Genomic DNA, 20,288 nt, shown 5'->3' with positions numbered 1-20,288 from the left:
GAATAGTGCTGCAATAAACATGAGAGTGTATCTACCTCTGTGATATGATATACTGATTTGCTTTCTTTTGGATCTATACCCATCAGTGAGATTGCTGGATCATATGGTAGTTCTATTTTTCATTTGTTAAGAACCTCAATGTTTTTATTCATAGTGGCCATAACTACTTTATATTCCCATCAGCAGTATATGAGGGTTCCTCCTTTACAGCCCCACCAGCATCTGTGATTACATGAGTTTTTTTAAAATATAAAATCTATTTTAACTGGGACGGAGATAACATCTAATTGTGGTTTTGATTTGTGCCTCTCTGAGGGTTAGGGATGTTGAGCTTTTCTTTCACATATCTTTTGGACATTTCTATGTCTTCTTTTGAGAAATATCTATTCAGGAATTTTGCCCATTGTTTATGTATTTTTTGCCGTTGAGTTTTTTGAGCTCCTTATATATTTTAATTATCAATCCTCTGTCGATAGATAGATTGAAAATATTTTTTCCCATTCATGGGTTGTCTCTTCACTTTCTTGTTTCCTTTCCTGTGCAGAAGTTTCTTAACTTGATGTAATTTGGCTATTTTTGCTTTGATTGCCTGTGTTTCTGAGGACGTGCATTAAAAAATCTTTGCACAGACCAATATCCAGGAGCATTTCCCCAATGTTTTCTTATAGTAGTTTCATAGATTCAGGTCTTAGATTCAAGTCTCTAATCTATTTTGATTAGATTTTTGTGTATGGTGAGAGATGGTCTAGTTTTATTATTTTGCACATAGTTATTCAGTTTTTCCAGCACCATTTATTGAAGAGACTGTACTTTTTCCAATTTGCATTCTTGTTGCCTTTGTTGAAAGTGAGTAGGCTGTAAATGTGAGGGTTTATTTCTGGGTTCTCTATTCAGTTTAATTGACCTTTGTGTCTGTTTTTATGTCAGTATCATGCTAATTTTGTTATTTTTGCTTTGTAGTAAATTTTAAAGTCAGGTAGTGTGACACCTCCAGCTTTGTTCTTTTTGCTCAGGACAGCTTTGGCTGTTCTGGATCTTTTTTGGTTCTATATCAATTTTAGAAATTTTGTTTATATCTCTGTGAAGAATGCCATTGGTATTTTTATAGGGATTGTGTTGAATCTATACGTTGCTTTGGATAGTATTGTCATTTTAACAACATTAATTATTTCAATTCATAAGCGTGGAATAGCTTTGCATTTTTTTGTATTCTCTTCCATTTCTTTCATCAATTGAAAGCAAATCAATTGATGTTTTACAGTCATTGTTGCATAGATATTTCATTTTGGGGTTAAATTGATTCCTAGGTATTTTATATTACTTGCAGCTATTGTAAATGGGATTGCTTTCTTGATTTCATTTTCAAATTGTTCACTATTGGCATTTATAAATATTACTAATTTTTGTATGTTATTTTTCCATCCTGCAGTTCTAACAGATTTTTTTTTTTTTTTTTTGGTGGAGTTGTCAGGTTTTTCTCAGTCTAAGGTCATGTAATCTGAAAACAAGATTATTTTGACTTCTATTTTCCAATTTGAATGCCTTTTATTTATTGATCTTACTTAATTGCACTGGCCAGGACTTCTAATATTATGTTGAATAAAAGTGGTGAAAGAAGGCATTCTTGTCTTGTTCCAGAACTTAGAGAAAAGGTCTTATTTGATGTGACTACCTCTAAAAGGACATGGATTTAGAAGCTAATTGGAAATTAGACCAAACAGACAGAAAATATAAAGATTACAATTATCTTTGTATACTATGCTGTTAGAATTTAATTTGAAATGAAATGAGGTTGTTTTGTTTTCAGTAATAGCATTATAGATTTGAATTTTAGAAAGAGAACTTCGACAAATAATAAAATCTGAGACCATGTGTTTGAAACCGGAAAGAGGTGTTATTTATTTCATTTTATTTTATTTTATTTTACAATGCAGAAGCAAAATCACAAACCAACGAAATGGTAATAGGAGTGAAAGTGTCAGACTTGAACTGGACCGGAAGGAAAGCAAAGGGAGCAAAGGAACACATTTCTAAAACGTCCATCTTTAGGCAATGTTTACAATCATATGTAAATATAAAGAGGGATGAGAATAAGACAGAAATGTGTCAGAGAACTTAGAGAGGAAAGTCATCTCTGGCAACTAGAGAAAGTAATTAAAGAATGAAATTTTACTACGCTAATTCCATGATCACCCACTGTGTTCTTGCTATAGCTTGCACCAAGTTCTATCTCTATGATCACTCTCATAATGTTGGAATCTGGTTATTATTCTGGAAGATACAGGAAAATTTAGTGGCCATTTGTTACCTAATGTTAAAACGAAAAATTAAAAAGAAAGAGAAATATTTCTAATTAACTGAAAAGATGTGCATTGGAGAAGATACATGCATTTGACCTTTTGCCCATCTTCGATTTCAACAATTCAGATGAACCCTATCCAATGGTTTTGTGTCACAAACTGACTTATACTAAAGGGAGGAAATGAATTAAAACCCCTCTAGTGACTATAAATTGTTAGGGTTTTTATTTATTAGTTCACATTTTTGACTTCCAAGATTAAATCTCATAACTCATCCTCAAATTATTTTAGAATAGTTAGAAACACATTAATATAAATAATAGCAGAGAATTGGCTAGGAAAGTTTTATTCTTAGAAAACCAATGAACACTTATCAAGATGTACTATTTCCCAAGATCTCGCTGATCTTATATAATAATTATAAGTATTTGATTTTAAAAATTAAATATGTCTGCTAATAATATCTGTGTCACTCAGAACACCAGGACAACATGATGGTAAAAGTTCTGTGGGATTTTTAATAGAAACCAAACAATTTCCCCCTTTATTATCAAAACAGAGAGGCCAGTTTCCACTGAGGGAAAAAAATAAACTCAAACTCATGATTTTGTGGGGAGATTTCCTTAATGAATCCTGCTATGTTCTTAGTTTTTCTGTACAATATCAGCTTCTTGACATTTGTGTTTAGTATGTCCTGTTATACTTGAGGTATTTTGTGGTCTTACCCTATGCCATTTAATGAATATCATGCTGTTACCAACTATTTAATGAGAAATCGTCACTTGTGGTGCTTTATTCTTCCCTAGATGCCCTCATAAAATATTACCTGAGTGTTTCTAAATAAATATTTGTAAGGGGAGTGGACACCAAAGGGCACTGTAGTGCAGCATAATGATTCTCTCGCCTCTACCAGCTCTGGGAAACAGCCTTTCAATTCTGGTGTTAGTTTTCTATTGTTGTCTTAATGAACTGTCACAAATTTGTTTGCATGCAAAAGCAGTCCGTTACATTTGTGTAGGGCAGAAGTTCTGTACTGGTCTAAGCAGACTAAACTCAAGATTGCAATAAGCTTCATTTATTTCTTTTTATTTTATTTTATTTATTTATTTTTATTTTTTTCTTCTTTTTTTTAATTATCTTTAAGTTTTAGGGTACATGTGCACGACGTGCAGGTTTGTTACATATGTATCCATGTGCCATGTTGGTGTGCTGCACCCATTAACTCATCATTTAACATTAGGTATATCTCCTAATGCTGTCCCTCCCCCCTCCCCCTACCCCACAACAGGCCCCAGTGTGTGATGTTCCCCTTCCTGTGTCCCTGTGTTCTCATTGTTCAATTCCCACCTATGAGTGAGAACATGCGGTGTTTGGTTTTTTGTCCTTGCGATAGTTTGCTGAGAATGATGGCTTCCAGCTTCATCCATGTCCCTACAAAGGACATGAACTCATCATTTTTTATGGCTGCATAGTATTCCATGGCATATATGTGCCACATTTTCTTAATCCAGTCCATCATTGTTGGTCATTTGGGATGGTTCCAAGTCTTTGCTATTGTGAATAGACTGTGGCAAAATTTCGTTCGCTGTAGTTGTAGGACTAAGGCACTGAATTTCTGTTTGGCTGGAAGCTGAGAGACTTTTCCAGCTTCTAGATGTCACATGTTTTCTTGGCTCATAGCCCTCTTCCAACTTCATAGCCCTCTTCTTCTTCATAGCCAGTAATAATAGGTAAAGTCATTCTCACATCACGTCTCTGAGTAACTTCTGCCTTTCTCTTTCTCGTTTTTTGTTGTTGTTGTTGTTGTTGTTTGTTTGTTTGTTTGTTTTTTGATGGTGTCTCCCTCCATCACCAAGCTGGAGTGCAGTGGTGCAGTGATTGCAACCTCCGCCTCTCGGGTTCAAGGGATTCTCCTGCCTCAGCCTCCCGAGTTGTTGGGACTACAGGCACGCGCCAAGTCCATACAGCTAATTTCTGTATTTTTAGGAGAGACAGGGTTTCCCATGTTGGCCAGGATGGTCTCGATCACTTGACCTCGCGATCCGCGTATCTCGTCCACCCAAAATGCTGGGATTACAGACGTGAGCCCTGCCTTTCTCTTTCTTGCTGTAGAAGTTAATATATTCAAGGCGTGCTATCAGTGGGCAAAGATTATGGAGACCAAAACCCTGCCTACCACACATTTTCTACCTCTATTCTAGCTGTCTCTTCTATGAACACTTACTACATTGAGGGACATCTACATATATAATATTCAATTATCTTGTAATTATACTATATTTTCTCAATAAATCCGTATAAGAAAATACATTTACACGCATATTTTTCAAGGCCCAATGCAAAACCTACCTTTTTTTACAAAAAACTTTTTTACTTCTAATTGGAAGCAATACTTCTGTCTCGTAACTTCCTTATTGGAAAGTAGGATGGATAGGACAATTAGGAAGGGGACTGAGATTTATTTAGTGCCTATGCTATGCCAGGTGCTTTAAACGCATTTGTTGTACACATCTATCCAATGAAGTTAGCCTTATTAATCTTATTTAATGGGTGAGAAGCATGTCCCAGAGAGGGTCATTCACTCCCCCAATACCACATGGCTTATAAATGAAAGTGGGATATAACTGCTGATCTAGTTGCTTCTAAAACATCTGTGTTCTTCCTGCTGCCTTAGTGCACTTTGTACTTTTATTACATACCTTATCAGGGAACATATATTTTAAGATCCCACATGTCAATAACCCCTCCCGTTAAAAAAATTTAAGCCTTCATTCCACATATTACAAGAAGCACGATGCCTTCTCTGCAATCTTGGAATGATGTTCTGCTACCTCCTCTACGTGTGTTAGCTCACATGGACCTCATGCCATGTGTTACCAGCCCTTAGCAGCCCCAATTTGAGTGTAAACTCATATTGGTATTTTAGGAAATAGCTCATATCTGTTGCTGTTTTGAATGTACAGCAGCTTTCTTCTCCACTGTCACCTATGCCTTATCCATCCTTCTTAAATCCTGCAGCTGCTGTTTGCTCTCTTCACTACTTCAGCACATGCCAGGTGCTATTTCCATAATTTTGCAAAACACGAGAGAGTCATGACTACTGTATTTAACATGCTTCCCTTAAAGTTTAAGATAAACAGAGAAACATCTCAGAAAAGCACAGCCAATGGCTGAAAAGGAAACAGGAGACATGGCCATTCCTAATAGTTCCTTAGTGGTCTCCGTCATCATACATTTCGCACTTGCTGTGTACCAACTTGAACCCAATATACTGTCAAGTAGCTGAGAGTCTGATTCACTCCACAGATCCTCTCTCCAAACTCCAATTCTCTCTCTCCTTCACCCTTAAAGCCTTGTGTTTTATACTAGTCATGGAAAAAATGAAACACCGAGTTCATTCATTATTTAAGCATTGAATTTTGGTGGTATGTGAAAAACAGTCCCATCCTATTCCCAGTGGTGAGATGGACAAAAGGGAGCATACTTTACTGAGGTAAAAAGATCCGCTAAGGTGTTTTCTAAAATAAAAAGCCAGTTACCTTTAACACATGTTGTATACCCCACCTGCTAAGATTTGAGTGCCTTGTGGTTTTACCAAATGATTTTAGGTTTCATGACTTATTTAACTGTGCCTCTTTCATCAAACTACTTACTTTAACTGTGATGCCTTGTTTTATTTCCAATATTTTGTTAATAGTTAAGATGCCATTATATTACAAAATAAAAGATTTTTGGCAAAAATAAATTAGTCCCAATAGGTATTCTATTTTAAATGGGCTTTACATATTACATATGGATTGGATTTTTTCACATAAAAGTAGCATATGCTCTAAGATATATATTCTTGAAAAAAAGATTTCATTAAGAATATCTGGACATATTTAGTCACAGCTCTAGCAAGGAAAAAACAGGTTAATTATTTAAAGGTTGCTATGGTTCATTTTTTTGAGTGTATTCCTAATGGTGCCTGAGGAAGTAAAAAATCTAACCAGTAATTAAAACCTACACAAAATTAATTCTCTCCAAGCTCTCCACACTCCATGATTCTAAGAATTGAGGAAAACATGAACATTATATCAGCAAGTCATTTAATTTTTTTTTGTCTTGTAGATAAGAAGTTGACGTAAGGTATTTACAAAAAATTATATGTGAAACCATTTATATCCTCAGATTTACAAATTTTAGCTAGAATTGTTTTGACTTAGGCAATTTGCCATGGTTATATTGCCTCTATAATGCTTAAAAAGATGGCAAATACCTCAAATGAATTTGGAAACCATTGCACATAGAAATTGTAAAGCTCATGTACTTACATGTCTTTGGAAAACTGCCAAAGCATTGGGCAAGCAAACTGCCAAATATGTGCATAGGGCATTCGTGAATGACAAACTAAAGTGTGTATGAGTATGTGAAAACAGGTGGTCTGGGATGCCTGGATCAGCAAAGCATCTGGGCCCTGAAGTGTGACTGCATTATGTTTTCTACTCCCAATGGAGAACAATTCTAATCATAAACATAAAGGCTGGCATTGTTTAGAGTCCTTTTGTTTGGCAGCGTTTGCAAGGTGATAGAATAGAAGTGGAACCAGGCTATTAATATTTGAAAATTCTAAATCTCACCCATAACTGCTTTCGATCATATCTATTCTTATGCTGTTAGCAACACTAGATGCATATATATTAATACAGCTGCCCAATTCAGCTGTTTTTCACTTTTGAAGATGCACATGTACTAAATAGATGGGATGGTTTTCTTTATTGGATGTCTTTATTGTCTACTTTGGCCCTTAATCAATGTTACTAAATAAATGCTAATTATAAAATAATACTTTTGTCTTGATTTCTCCATTTTTAGCTCTTCAATTTAAAGAGGTAGGGTTCCAAAACATCTTCCTAAACTATACTTTCTAAATTAACCACTATGCATCCTCTACATCCAGCAAAATACTCTTTCAACATAAGTTGGGAGACTATTAAATGTAAGTTTGGGCTGAACTAGAACAAATATTAAAAGTAAGTTTGGGCAGAACTAGAAAAAATTTCAATTATAATTAATTCAATTATATATTTATATTCAATTACAATAAAAATGACTAAAACTAAAAGCAATTGGAAGGGACATTTTTATTTGCCTAATGTGTAGTACAAACCACTTTTTAACTATATTATATTTCAATGATTCTCAGCACTGAGCAAATTTTATCACCATGGCAGGAGAGAATGCGTCTTAAAAATATTGAAGCTTAATATCCACATGTCCATGATTAAATTGATCTAATTGATCTGAGGCAGGGTCCATATTTTGCTATTTTTATAGCTTCCCTAGTGATTATAATGTGCATCTAGTATTAAAAATCATTGCTACATCTTAAGTTCTAATTCAAACTACTTTAATATCTAATACTTCTGCCCCATAGAATATTTGTAACATCCTTCTCTAGTTATTTCTCTGGACTAGGTCAAAGTGTCTTTTGTTTACCTTCTTTCTTATTCTATGTCCTATTGAATTGAAGAGAAATTTAATTTTTTTTTAAAGTACTGATTTTGAAACACATGATCATTAATTGGTTTGGTGCCTTAAATGGTGAGAAGTGGATGGAAAATCTCCTATCTTACATCTCGCACCCGTTGCTTTCTTATTTGATGAACTAAATTGAAATGCAAAACCATTTGTCCTTGTAGCTCTAATTTTAAGTTGATTAAAAATGTTTCACTTTTTAGCCTGGCATTTCACAATCAGAAAATTGAATAGAAATTCAGAAAGGGCTTTTAGTGTAAGAAACCTGTAAACCTCATTTGTAAACAACTTGAGTGTCAGCATTGTCTCCTGGTTGGTGTTACTGCTAAATATTTACCTTACATTATTATAATTCATCGTGTGTAATATATTAATAAGTGGCTTTATGTAGTAGAGTCTAGGGAACATAAAGTCAAAAAAAATTAGAAAAGCTATATAGCAATATTATGCATGTGTTTTACCAACTACCTACAATGGCCTGTAGTTTGTTTTTTTAATTATCTCAATGTGAATACATACTCTGATACATCATAGACAGATATTTTTAACAAAATTACCTACGATAATAAAATTGCTACTTAAAATTAAAATTATCTATGTCTATTGTCTCTAGATAATACTACAAAATAACAGCCCCCAAAAAACTATATCAATATTACAACTCAGCGTTGCGATTTTCCTAAAGATTTGCTTCACCTCTCATTTTGCTTATCCATTTTCCTTTCTCTTTCCTCCCTTCCTTTCTTTCTTCCTTCTTTCCCTCCTTCATTTATTGAATATCTACTCCTTCCTTAAAAAAAATAAGACAGGGTATGCAGTAAATAACAAGTGAACAAGGACATTTTTACTTTCTAGAATTACTTTTCTGTCTTCTCTAGTTCTCATGCGATCTTCTCCCCACTCTGCACATTTCATGCGCATTACATTGGGTCCTGAATGGGTAATTCCCACGGGCATCCTGTTGTGCAGAATTGCTTAGGCTATTCATCGTTATACACTGTGCCCAAAGAAAACAGCTAATGTGCTCATACTGTCCATCTCAAAACTTTCTTGTGCCACTATATATTTCCTTGCTGGTCTGCTAGATATCTACTGAGTCCAAATAATTCACAAAGTGTTCATAGTAAAAAATGACTTATGATAAAAAATGTTTTTCTTGGTCATAAAATTGTATGACTTCAGAAAAACGGCTGCAGCAGTTAGAAGATGAAAGAAACTAGCTAGAAGCCCAGTCTGGTGCCAGAAGTTTTATGTGCTATCACATAGCAGGACATTATTCTCAGTTTTGTGGGTCCCAAAATTGAGATTATTAGTTCATCCAGAGATGGATGTTAACCTACTTGTAGTATCACAATTTATAAGAGATTTATAAATTAATGAATACACGGAGTAAACTTTTCTAGTTTATATTATATTATTATTACTATTATTATATACTGCATATTATCACCATAAGATTTGAGTACATACAGGAACTATTTTATTGATCACTGTATTCTTAGTACCTAGACTAATGCCTGGCACATATATTAGGCCTCCAATGAATATCTGGTATAAGAATACATTTATAAAATAAAAAGATTATACTATAATTTTCTCCTTAATTCCTGTGTCGTCCTTCAGGCTACAAATTCTACGAGGACAGAAACTATATTATTTACCTATGTTGTGTTGAGTTCTAACACAATGGCTTGGCTAATCAATACCTGAATGTGCATTTTTTTTCTACAGAAAATTAGAGTTTAAATAATAGTAATGCTGCCCATGGATGCTGCCAAGGAAGCATCGTAAAAGTCTCTCTTGCCTGCAATCATGGCTAAGTCAGAGTCTCTTAAAGAGTCAGAACAGCTGCAGAAGCTCTTCATTGGAGGGTTCAGCTTTTAAACAACTGATAGGAGTGTGAGGAGCCATTTTGAGCAATGGGGAAGGCTCAGGGACTGTGTGGTAATGAGAGATGCAAACACCAAGCTCTCCGGGGACTGTGGGTTTGTCAATATACCACTGTGGAGGAGGTGGATGCACCCATGAATGCAAAGCCACACAAGGTGGATGGAAGAGCTGTGGATCCAAAGAGAGCTGTCTCAAGAGAAGATTCTCAAAAACCAGGCGGCCACTTAACTGCGAAAAAGATATTTGTCAGTGGCATTAAAGAAGACATTGAAGAACATTACCTAAGAGATTATTTTGAACAGCATGGAAGAATCACAGTGATTGAAATCACGATGGACCAAGGCAGTGGCAAGATAAGGAGCTTTGACTTTGTAACCATTGATGACTGTGATTCAGTGGATAAGACTGTCATTCAGAAATACCATACTGTGATTGGCCACAGCTTTGAAGTTAGGAAAGCCCTGTCAAAGAAAGAGAAGTGTAGCGCTTCATCCAGCCAAAGAGGTCAAAGTGGTTCTGGAAACTTTGGTGGTGGTCGTGGAGGTGGTCTTGGTGGGAATGACAACTTTGGTCATGGAGGAAACTTTAGTGGTCATGGTGGCTTTGGTGGCAGCCATGGTGGTAGTGAATATGGTGGCAGTGGGGATGGCTATAATGGATTTGGTAATGATTGTGGTTATGGATGAGGTAGCCCTGGTTAGTCTGGAGGAAGCAAAGGTTATGGAAGTGGTGGACAGAGTTATGGAAACCAGGGCAGTGGTTATGGCGGGAGTGGCAGCTATGACAGCTATAACAATCGAGGTGGAGGCAGCTTTGGTGGTGTTAATGGGAGAAATTTTGGAGGTGGTGGAAGCTACAATGATTTTGGCAATTACAATAAATCAGTCTTCAAATTTTGGACCCATGAAAGAAGGAAATTTTGGAGACAGAATCTCTGATCCCTAAGGTGGGAGGCCAATACTTTGCCAAACCATGAAACCAAGGTGGCTATGATGGTTCCAGTAGCAGCAGTAGCTATGGCAGTAGCAGCAAATTTTAATTACTGCCAGGAAACAAAGATGAAACAAAGCTTAGCAGGAGAGGAGAGCCAGAGAAGTGACAGGGAAGCTACAGGTTACAACAGATTTGTGAACTCCGCCAAGCCCACTGGTGGCAGGGCCTAGCTGCTACAAAGAAGACATGTTTTAGACAAATACTCATGTTTATGGGGAAAAAAACTCGAGGATTATATTTGTGAATAATTATATAACAGGTTATTTTAGTTCTCGTTCTGTGGAAAGTGTAAAGCATTCCAACAAAGGGTTTTAATGAAGTTTTTTTTTTTTTTTTTTGCACCCACACTGTTGATTGCTAAATGTAATAGTCTGATCATGATGCTGAATAAATGTGTCTTTTTTAAAATAAAAAAATAGTAATGATGACACAATCAGGAAAAACAGATTCTATGTGGTCAGATTAAAAGAATCAGTTAACCATCACACAAACATTCATTGTCTACCATATGACAGGCACTAATCTGGGCACACTGGGAAAAATGCAGTAACTATGAAAAGTCCATGTCCAACATAAATTATGTTCTGTAAGGAGAAGACAGTCAGTAAATAACAAGTCAATGCATAATTAAGACAATTTAGAATACTGAAATCTGTTATGAAGATTGCATGGCAGTGAGTGAGTGCGAAGGTGGTCTTGATTAAGTGAATGACTAGGTAGGGGAACATGGGAGGCAGCATCTTAGTTAAACTCAGCAGGGATGGCCTCTCTGAAGATGTTACATTTCAGTTACGAAGAGAACAACCAGGAGAGCATCTGAGAGAAGGGCATTCCAAGTGGAAGGAGCAACAAACGTGAATGCCCTGAGATGAGAGAAAGACAAGTGTGACTAGAACGCAGTGACTGAGGCGGAGAGCAGAAGTACAGGCAGATCCAGTAAGGCCATCTGGAAGTCTATGATAAGGCTTGTTGATTTTATTAAGCATAATGGAGAGCGGTTGGAAAGGCTTTAATCAAGAGAGTTAGAATATTATACTTGATCTTTTGAGAGCTTGCGCTGGGCACTTTGGGGAGAACAGACTTACAGGGGAAGGATTAGAAGCAAAATGATCAATTTCAAACTTGCTGCAGGTTTTTCAGTGAAAGATAAGTGGCTTAGACTAATAATAGACATGGTAAGAAGTGGGTGGATTTGTGACAGAAATTTATATGTTGAGAAAATAGGAATGGCTGATGGAGTTAATGTTGGGTGTGGAGAAAAGTTGTCAGGAAATGTATGCCATTGCTATGTAATGGTTAAGGAGGCATTGAGATGGTTGGAAAACCATTTTAAGTGTTCGATTTTGGCCATGTTGAGTTGAAAGTGCCATTACAAATCAAAGCCGATTTATCAATAAGGCAGCTTTGGTGTTCAGAGAAAGTGCCATATTGAAAAATACAAATTTAAGATTTACTCATATATAAATGTTATTAAAATCATGTGATTGGTAGCGCCTAGTGAGGGGAAAATGATTTAGAACATTGCCTCATTTAAAAGTTTGATATAGAAAGAGAATCCAACAAAGGAGATTGGGAAGAAGCAGTGGTGATGTAGAAGAAAAACTATGATGCCATAGAAATCTAAAGAAGAAAGTGTTTCAAGTAGAAAAGAGGGCTAAATGCTGTTGAGAATTTGGTAAGATGGGGACAGAATAGATGTCAATGCAAACTATTTTACTGCAGTAGAAGCATAAGTGTCTTGGAGTCTTTAGAGGTGAAAATGGCAGACATGGATGTACAAACAACGATATTTGAAGAAGTATTGCTGGGTAGTAATGTAGGAGAATGATGCAGTAGCTGGTAGAACAAGGCAATGGAAGATGTGTTAAAAAATGATTTGATACATTCAACTTGCTTTTATTCTGATAGGAATGACTCAGTAAATGGCAGGAACTGAAGAAGCAGAAGAAACAAACAAAAGTGTTTGAGAAGGCAAAACTTGTTGGCACCAGGGCTTCAGTGCCAGAGTGGCCAATTAAAATTCCTTTATTATTTCAATGGGAAGTACAGGGTATTTAAGTACAGATGTAAGTGAGATGGTAAAATTGATAAAAGACAGGTTTTTTTCTTTAGTACCAGTTATTTTTATGTATGAAATATTTGGTAAAGTCATCATCAAAGAATGAAGAGTCTTTAGGGGATGTTGGAGAAAGAGGAGGAGGTTTGAAATTATATTAGAAAAACTGATATTACTAAAGGAATATAAAGAGTTTGCTTAGAAGTTTTGAGTACTTTTTGAAGTTTGTCTTCTTAATATTTAAGAAAATCCATTCAGTATATTTATGTCACTTTTTTTTAACGATATTCAGCTTTTCAGCTGCAGCTAAGAAGTCCATAAACATTTAGTTATAGTCAGGTCTGAGATTTGCTAGGAAAGTCAAAGAGTGAGAGAAAGAGAAAGAAAAGCTAAATGCTTATTCATTAATGAAAAAGATAGGCAAGATTTATATCAAAAGTTATGGGTTTGGATTTTTGAGAGTACAGGTGAAAAATTCAGCACTGAAGTAATAATAAGTAATACGTGTTATTCTGTCCCCTTGAGTGAGCTGTGTGAGGTGTGTGTGTGTTTGTGTGTGTGAGGTGTGTATGTGTGTTTCTGTTAATGGCCATTACCTGAAAGGGCTGTAGAAGAAAGCATTCACAAGAGATGCAAGTGTCAGTTGGAAGCACAAAGGTAAAAAAAAAAAAAAGTTTTTAAAATATTTAAACATATAGAGTGGCTATTGATGATTGTATGTAAGATTTTAGTGGCATAGAAAAATATTTAAAAATATAGAAGGAGAATGGAAAATGAGGTCAGAATAATAAATATGAGCAAAGCACAGATACAATCATCTTTTGAGGATGGGCAATCTGATGGTGACTAAAATGGACTAGGCTGTGAGGCATTATGGGATTGTTTGTAGAGAGCAGGCCTTCCAAAGTCTTGTTTCTACAAAAAGGATTCAAATAGTCTCGATATCTTCAGCTGATTGAAAGGGGCTAGAGGTGTACCTTTGAGCATCGCATGATATAATTTGTTTTTATTTAATATTAATGCTTATTGTAACTCCTTATTATTACCTATTTATAATATAAATACACCTACAGTCCTACCCCTGAGCCTCATATATAAAGAAGACCACTGAGATAAATGCAGTGTTTAGTTCAGGTAAAACAGATATTAAAAGCCACAGAATAAAGAGCTGAATTAGACAACGGTGCCTTTAACTGGGTAATAACGATAAAATTGTGTGCCACACAAAATGTAACATATTTTAAAACATGTATGCATCATTTTGCCTATTTTACATCTTATGCAAAAATTACTTTCACATATTGTTTATGAGAAACTATTTTTAAAAGCTTATGCTGAGACTTCCTTCTTCATATTTTTATAAAATTTTTTATTATTTTGCATTAGAACCATAGCTAAAATTTTAATCTTCATTATAGCAGTAATAAAAGAGCATAACTGAAATTCATTTTAACTATAAATGATAATTCTCTAATAAATGTTAAATTTCAATGTTATGGTAGACAAGTTATCATTGTTTATTACATGAAGATTTTAAATTTTACTAATGCCACAATTTTCCTCCTAATTCATTGTTTTCTTAATAGCACATAATTGTTTGAATAAAGTTTGATGTCTCCTCATAAAAGAAAAGGCATTGTGAAGGAGCACATTCAGTTACAACTGAAAAGTGTAGTTAAATGAAAAAGACATTTGAAAATAACATTAATGTACATGAATGTACTCCATTAATCACTCCATTATGGAGGGATCAATTTGGCAAATACATTCCAGTATAAAGAAACATTTATGGAGAAAGTATACATCAAAATGATTCATCAGTTATGATCATGTAAAAGTATCCCTTGTCCTGTGATTTAATAATTTTATAAATACCAATTAGAAAGCATATGGAAATAGTGAAGTCTTAAAGTCTACATAATGCCACTGTCTTCCTTCCAAGAGAGCATTGCTGAATAGCTACAAGATAAATTCTGACAAGAGAATGTCCATTTCAAATGCACCACTTCCAGTCAGCAATTTAATACTATTTCTACCTTTCTATTCTTTGTGGTCTTCCACTCATTTAGGTAATTGTTGAGCATATACCATACATGTATGATTACAAATTACAATAAGTTTGAAAGACATAGTGAAGATTGCAATTAGAGTCTATCATAGAAATACCTAATCCACTTTTGGCACTTGGAATCAATTTCTTTGAATAAGTGACATTATACCAATGTCTACAAGATGTAGAACAATTGTGCAGAAAAAATATGGGAAAATAGCATTTTTTATATAGAGATAATGTGCCAAAGATGATAATCAGTTAATTTATAGAACTGAATTCTGAAGACAGTCTGATTTTCATAAAATTAAATATATATGTGTATATAACCATGAACTAGATTTTTCCAGCATGTTGTAAAAAAATGCTTATCTATAGCTGAGTGATTGTGCAAAACTTTAATCTGATGATTGACAAATAATTCAAAACTACATTTACTACTTTCAAACATTTTAAAGCTTTGATATCTTTCTAAATAAGACATAAACCCAACCTCGTGTATTCTGCTGATGTAGAATTTTAATTATTCCTACAGAAAACTATTCAAAGCTGAACACTTAAAGTGCTTTTTCTTTCACTTCTGTGGCTATTTTCTTTTACTGTGTATGCAAACATTAAAACATAGACACTTTTATGTACTAATAGTTCTATAGCTTGTTAACAAAAAAAAAATATGCTTTGACTTAGTGCTTTTTCTATGTTTCTCTTTCTTCTATAATTAGGGGTTGTTTTGTGTTTACTTGGTTAAATGGGTGCTAGCGGAGCATAGTAACTTGTTTTTTGATTTAAAGAAAATCATTAATCCAACCAATACTGGCGATTCAGTCTAATCTGATTCATTAGTGTTTCTAGCTCTTGATTTCTCAGGGGAACCAATGTTCCTTTTAGCACACTTCTGCCACACTTTCCAGTTAACATCAGGTGGTATGTGAATCTAATGGACTTATTTCATTTACACTTTTCCATTATTGAAAAAAAAAGTGATTTTCTAAATGGTCTCTAATGACCTAAAAGAGCTAATTCAACTTCCCAAAATGCCTAACTTTAACTGAGGAACAATCATGTAAGGCTAAATTGCCATTCTGTCTAGCTGTAATTATTACACTGAGAAATCTTTGATCCTAAAAGTATGGAGCCCAGAAGTATTTTTCTTAGTTGAAAATTACTTCATAATACAAACACCAGTCAGATCCACTATATTTTTTAGCTATACTCTTAAGCATGTATGATCTTCAAACATGAAATTACATAAACATAAAAATAACTAATTATTTTAATTCTCCGTCAATTAATATTGTCACAATTGTTTTGCTCTTATAAGTTAGAAAGAATGAATAATACCTACTACTTGATAGCACAACAGCTAGACCATAGTCAATAATTGTACATTTCAAAATAACTTAAAGAGTGTAATTGGGTTGTTTGTAACTCAAAGAATCAACGCTTGAGGGGATGGATACCCCATTTTCCACGAGGCACTTATTTCACATTGCATATCTGAGTCAAAACATCTCAAGTACCCCGTAAATATATACACTTACTATGTAATCACAAAAATTAAAAAATAAAAGAAATATAAAAAGTTTAATGTAATGAACATATAAAAAATGCTTAGTCCAGGCCGGGCGTGGTGGCTCCAAAGAATAACACGTTTCATTTAGGTAAAATGGAGCAAGACAAATAGTAAATTAGCAAGTTTATAATTTAGGTGCCAAATTCTATTTTTGCCTATAAAATTATATTTCCTAATAAAATAGATAATACTTCATTTTTTTGTTTTGTGTTTCCTTATATAAATTATATTAGGGTGTTTTATCCTAAAACATAAGTTCTGAAGCTTCTGAGATGATTTGGTAAGTCATTTTAACACTCTTGGATGCTAAGGATGTATTCTCATTTTGTTTAATGTAAGGAGGTAAGGACAGTTCTGACAACATTATGTAGCAAAAACAAATGTGAAAGAGTTGGAGGCTCTTATTTTAGTACAAACAACCTCTTTAATTCCTCAATTTTGACCCTAGACATACTCATATTAGCAGGTTGTACATCATGGAACATATTTTTCTAACAGTCAATAAAATGAATGTGGTGGTTAAACTTATATGCCAACTTGACTGGGTTCAAGGGTACCCAGAAAACTGATGAAACATTATTACCCTGATAAATATATGAGTGCAGATATCTATTCACGATAGCAAATATATGGAATCAAACTATATGATTTGATATACATATATAATATTTTACATACAGTTATATACATATCATTATATATGTGATATAGATCCATGTAAAATATGTACATACACAATTGAATACTATACAGTCATTTTTAAGAAATTAAATCATGTCTTCTGCAGCAACATGGATGGAATTGGAGGCCATTATCTTAAATGAAACAGCACAGAAACAGCAAGTCAAATACCACATATTCTTACTTATAAGTGGGGGCTAAATAATGTGTAAACATGAACGTAGTGTGGAGTGATAGTCATTGATGACTTGGAAGGGTGGGAGGGATGAGAAATGACTTAATGGGTACAATGTACATTATTCAGGTAAAGGTTACACTAGAAGCCCAGACTTACCACTATGTAACAAAATCACATTTGTACCCCTTCAATTTATACAACAACAACAACAAAACATTATTTCTTTTATGTCTGTGAGGATATTTCCAGAAGGGATCAGTATTTTAATCAATAGACTGATTAGTTTTTTCTTCCACCACCACTACCAATGTGAGCAGACATTATTCAATGTGTGGAAAGCTGAATAAATAGAACAAAAAAGCAGAGGGAAGGGTGGATTTTTTTCTCTCTTCTTGGCTAGGAGACATCCCTTTTCTCTTGCCTTTTGACATTGAAGCTCCTGTTTCCTGGGCCTTTGGATTCAGAACTTACCTCATCACTTCTCCTGGTTCTCAGTCCTTCTGCCCAGGACCGAGTCACCCTACACCATTACTGGGTCCCTGGTTCTCAGACTCAGTTAAGTAGGACCGCATTTGGGAAATTTTAAACTATGTTAGTCTTTGTCCTACAAGGATCGTGTTTTTGCAGTTAAGTGGTGTAATCTGATTGCATATGTAAGCACCACTTCTGATTACAGAGTAGAGACAAGATTAGAGATGGTGACAGTTGACCTGGGAATTAGCGAAAAGGAAACAGCAGTAGTGCATAGGAGAGGTGATCATGGTTTGGACTTGAATGCTATCTGGAGAAATGCTGAGGAGGTGATAAATTTGAGACATATTATAGAAAATAAAATGAATAAAATTTGGTGCTATAATTTATTTGGCAGTTGAAAGAAATGGAATTTTCAAAGATTTGTCTTCTATATTTGATAATTTTTGAGAAGAAAAGGTGTTAGGCAAGCAAAGGATAGTCAGGAAAATACAAATTTAGTTTCATACACATTAAGTTTTAGGTGCTTTTACGTTAACATAGATATATACATGGAACTGAAAGAAAATATTTGGCCCAAGTATATAAATAGGTGAGTAATTTGTATAAAGATGAAACTATACAATATGGATGTGGGTAAGATTTAATCAAAAGGGAAAAGAAAGGAGATTAATGTCTAGTACGTGATCTTGAGAAACTCTACCTTAAAAATAATTGATGGGCCGGGTGGGGTGGCTGACACCTGTAATCTCAGCACTTTGGGAGGCAGAGGTGGGAGGGTCACCTGAGGTAAGGAGTTCAAGACCAGCCTGACCAACATGGTTGGTCATGCTACTAAAAATACAAAATTAGCTGGGTGTGGTGGTGCATGCCTGTAATCCCAGGTACCCTAGAAGCTGAGGCAGGAGAATTGCTTGAACCCGGGAAGCAGAGGTTGCAGTGAGCCGAGATCCTGCCGTTGCACTCCAGCCTGGGCAACAAGAGTGAAACTCCATCTCAAAAAGAAAAAAAGAAAAATGGTGGAAAATAATAAATTGAGCAAATACAATAGAGAGGTAAGACACTAAAGCAAAATAGGTTCACAAACAACAAACAACCATAAAAAAAAGACAAAACCAAAACAACAACAAAGAGGGTACTATTGTTTCATGAAAATAAAATGAAAGAACATTGCTGGAAAGAAAGAGTGATTAACAGAATTGAATAATGCTTTGAGATTATGCAAGAAAAATGTGGAAAAAATATAGAGGTATTGAGGTTATTAATAAAGCAATCTTATATGGTCTTAATCTTTGTGTCTGCCTAAAATTCATAAGTTGAAATTCTAACCCCTAATTTGATGGTATTAAGAGGTAGGGCCTATTGAGAGGCAATTAGGACATGAGGGTAGAGCCTTCATGAATTGGATTAGTACCTCTATAAAATGGGCCCAAGGTAGCTCACCTATCCCTTCCACCATGGGAGGACATGGTGAGAAAGCATCATTCAATGAATCAGAATGTGAGCCTTTCCCAGACACAAAATCTGTCAGCACTTGATCTGAAGACCGCCCAGCCTTTAGAATTTTGAGAAATAAATGTCTGTAGTTTGTGAGCTACCCAACTTACGGTATTTTGTGATAGCAGCCAAAATGGATTAAGATACAATCAAAAGTTCTTTTGGTAGTGTGATAGTTTTATGTGCAAATGTGGCCAGACTAGTAACTTCTTATTTAATGAAACACTAATCTAGTTGTTGCTGTGAAGGTATTTTGTAGATGTCATTAATACTCCATTAGCTGACTCTTAATAAAGGAGATTATTCTCAATCATGAGGATAAACCTCAACAAATCAGTTAAAAGACCTATTTGAAGGCAAACACTGAGGTTTTCTTGAGGAAGAAGAAATTCTGCCTAAATACGGCAGCATTAACCGTTTCTCAAAAGTTGCATGGCTACTGGTCTATACTCAAAACTTTGGGCTTACTAGCCCTAACTTTTTCTCTCTCACTTACTCTGTCTCTCTGTGTATATACACACATAGACACACACACACACACACACACACACACACACCTGGATTGTATATATACAGTCATGTGCTTTATAAAGGACATTTCCTTGAGTAATGAATGACATATATGCTAGTGGTACCAGGGGATTGTAATGGAACGGAAGAGTTCCTGTCACCTTCTGATATCACAGCTGTCATAAATTTGTAGTGCAACACATTACTCATGTTTGTGATGAGGCTGGTGTAAACAAACCTAATGTCCTTCCAGTCATTTAAAAGTCTAGCACATATAATTATGTACAGTACATAATCCTTGATAATGGTAATAAACTATTATCTAACTGGTTTGTGTATTTATTATACTATACTTTTTATAGTTAGCTTAGAGTGTACTCCTTCTACTTATAGAAACAAAGTTACCTGTCAATGAGCTTTGGGCAGGTCCTTTAGGAGGTATTCCTGAAGAAGGTATTGTTACTGTAGGAGTTGACAGCTCCGTGGGTCTTATTGCTCCTGAAAACCTTCCAGTGGGACAAGATGTGGAGGTAAAGGACAGTGATATTGATGATCCTGATTTCGTGTAGGCC

The 20,288-nt window shown here is 34.9% G+C and overlaps 1 pseudogene; it reads left to right on the top strand.

Moving 5' to 3' along the window:
* Positions 1-9,629: 9,629 nt before the first annotated feature.
* Positions 9,630-10,746, top strand: LOC129471184 (heterogeneous nuclear ribonucleoprotein A1-like; annotated as a pseudogene).
* Positions 10,747-20,288: the final 9,542 nt, after the last annotated feature.

This window comes from Symphalangus syndactylus, chromosome 21 (genome assembly GCF_028878055.3).
Source record: "Symphalangus syndactylus isolate Jambi chromosome 21, NHGRI_mSymSyn1-v2.1_pri, whole genome shotgun sequence".
In the NCBI taxonomy this organism is placed as follows: Eukaryota; Metazoa; Chordata; class Mammalia; order Primates; family Hylobatidae; genus Symphalangus; species Symphalangus syndactylus.
Note: the sequence above shows the minus strand (reverse complement) of the source record. Positions and strands in the feature narration are given on the sequence as shown.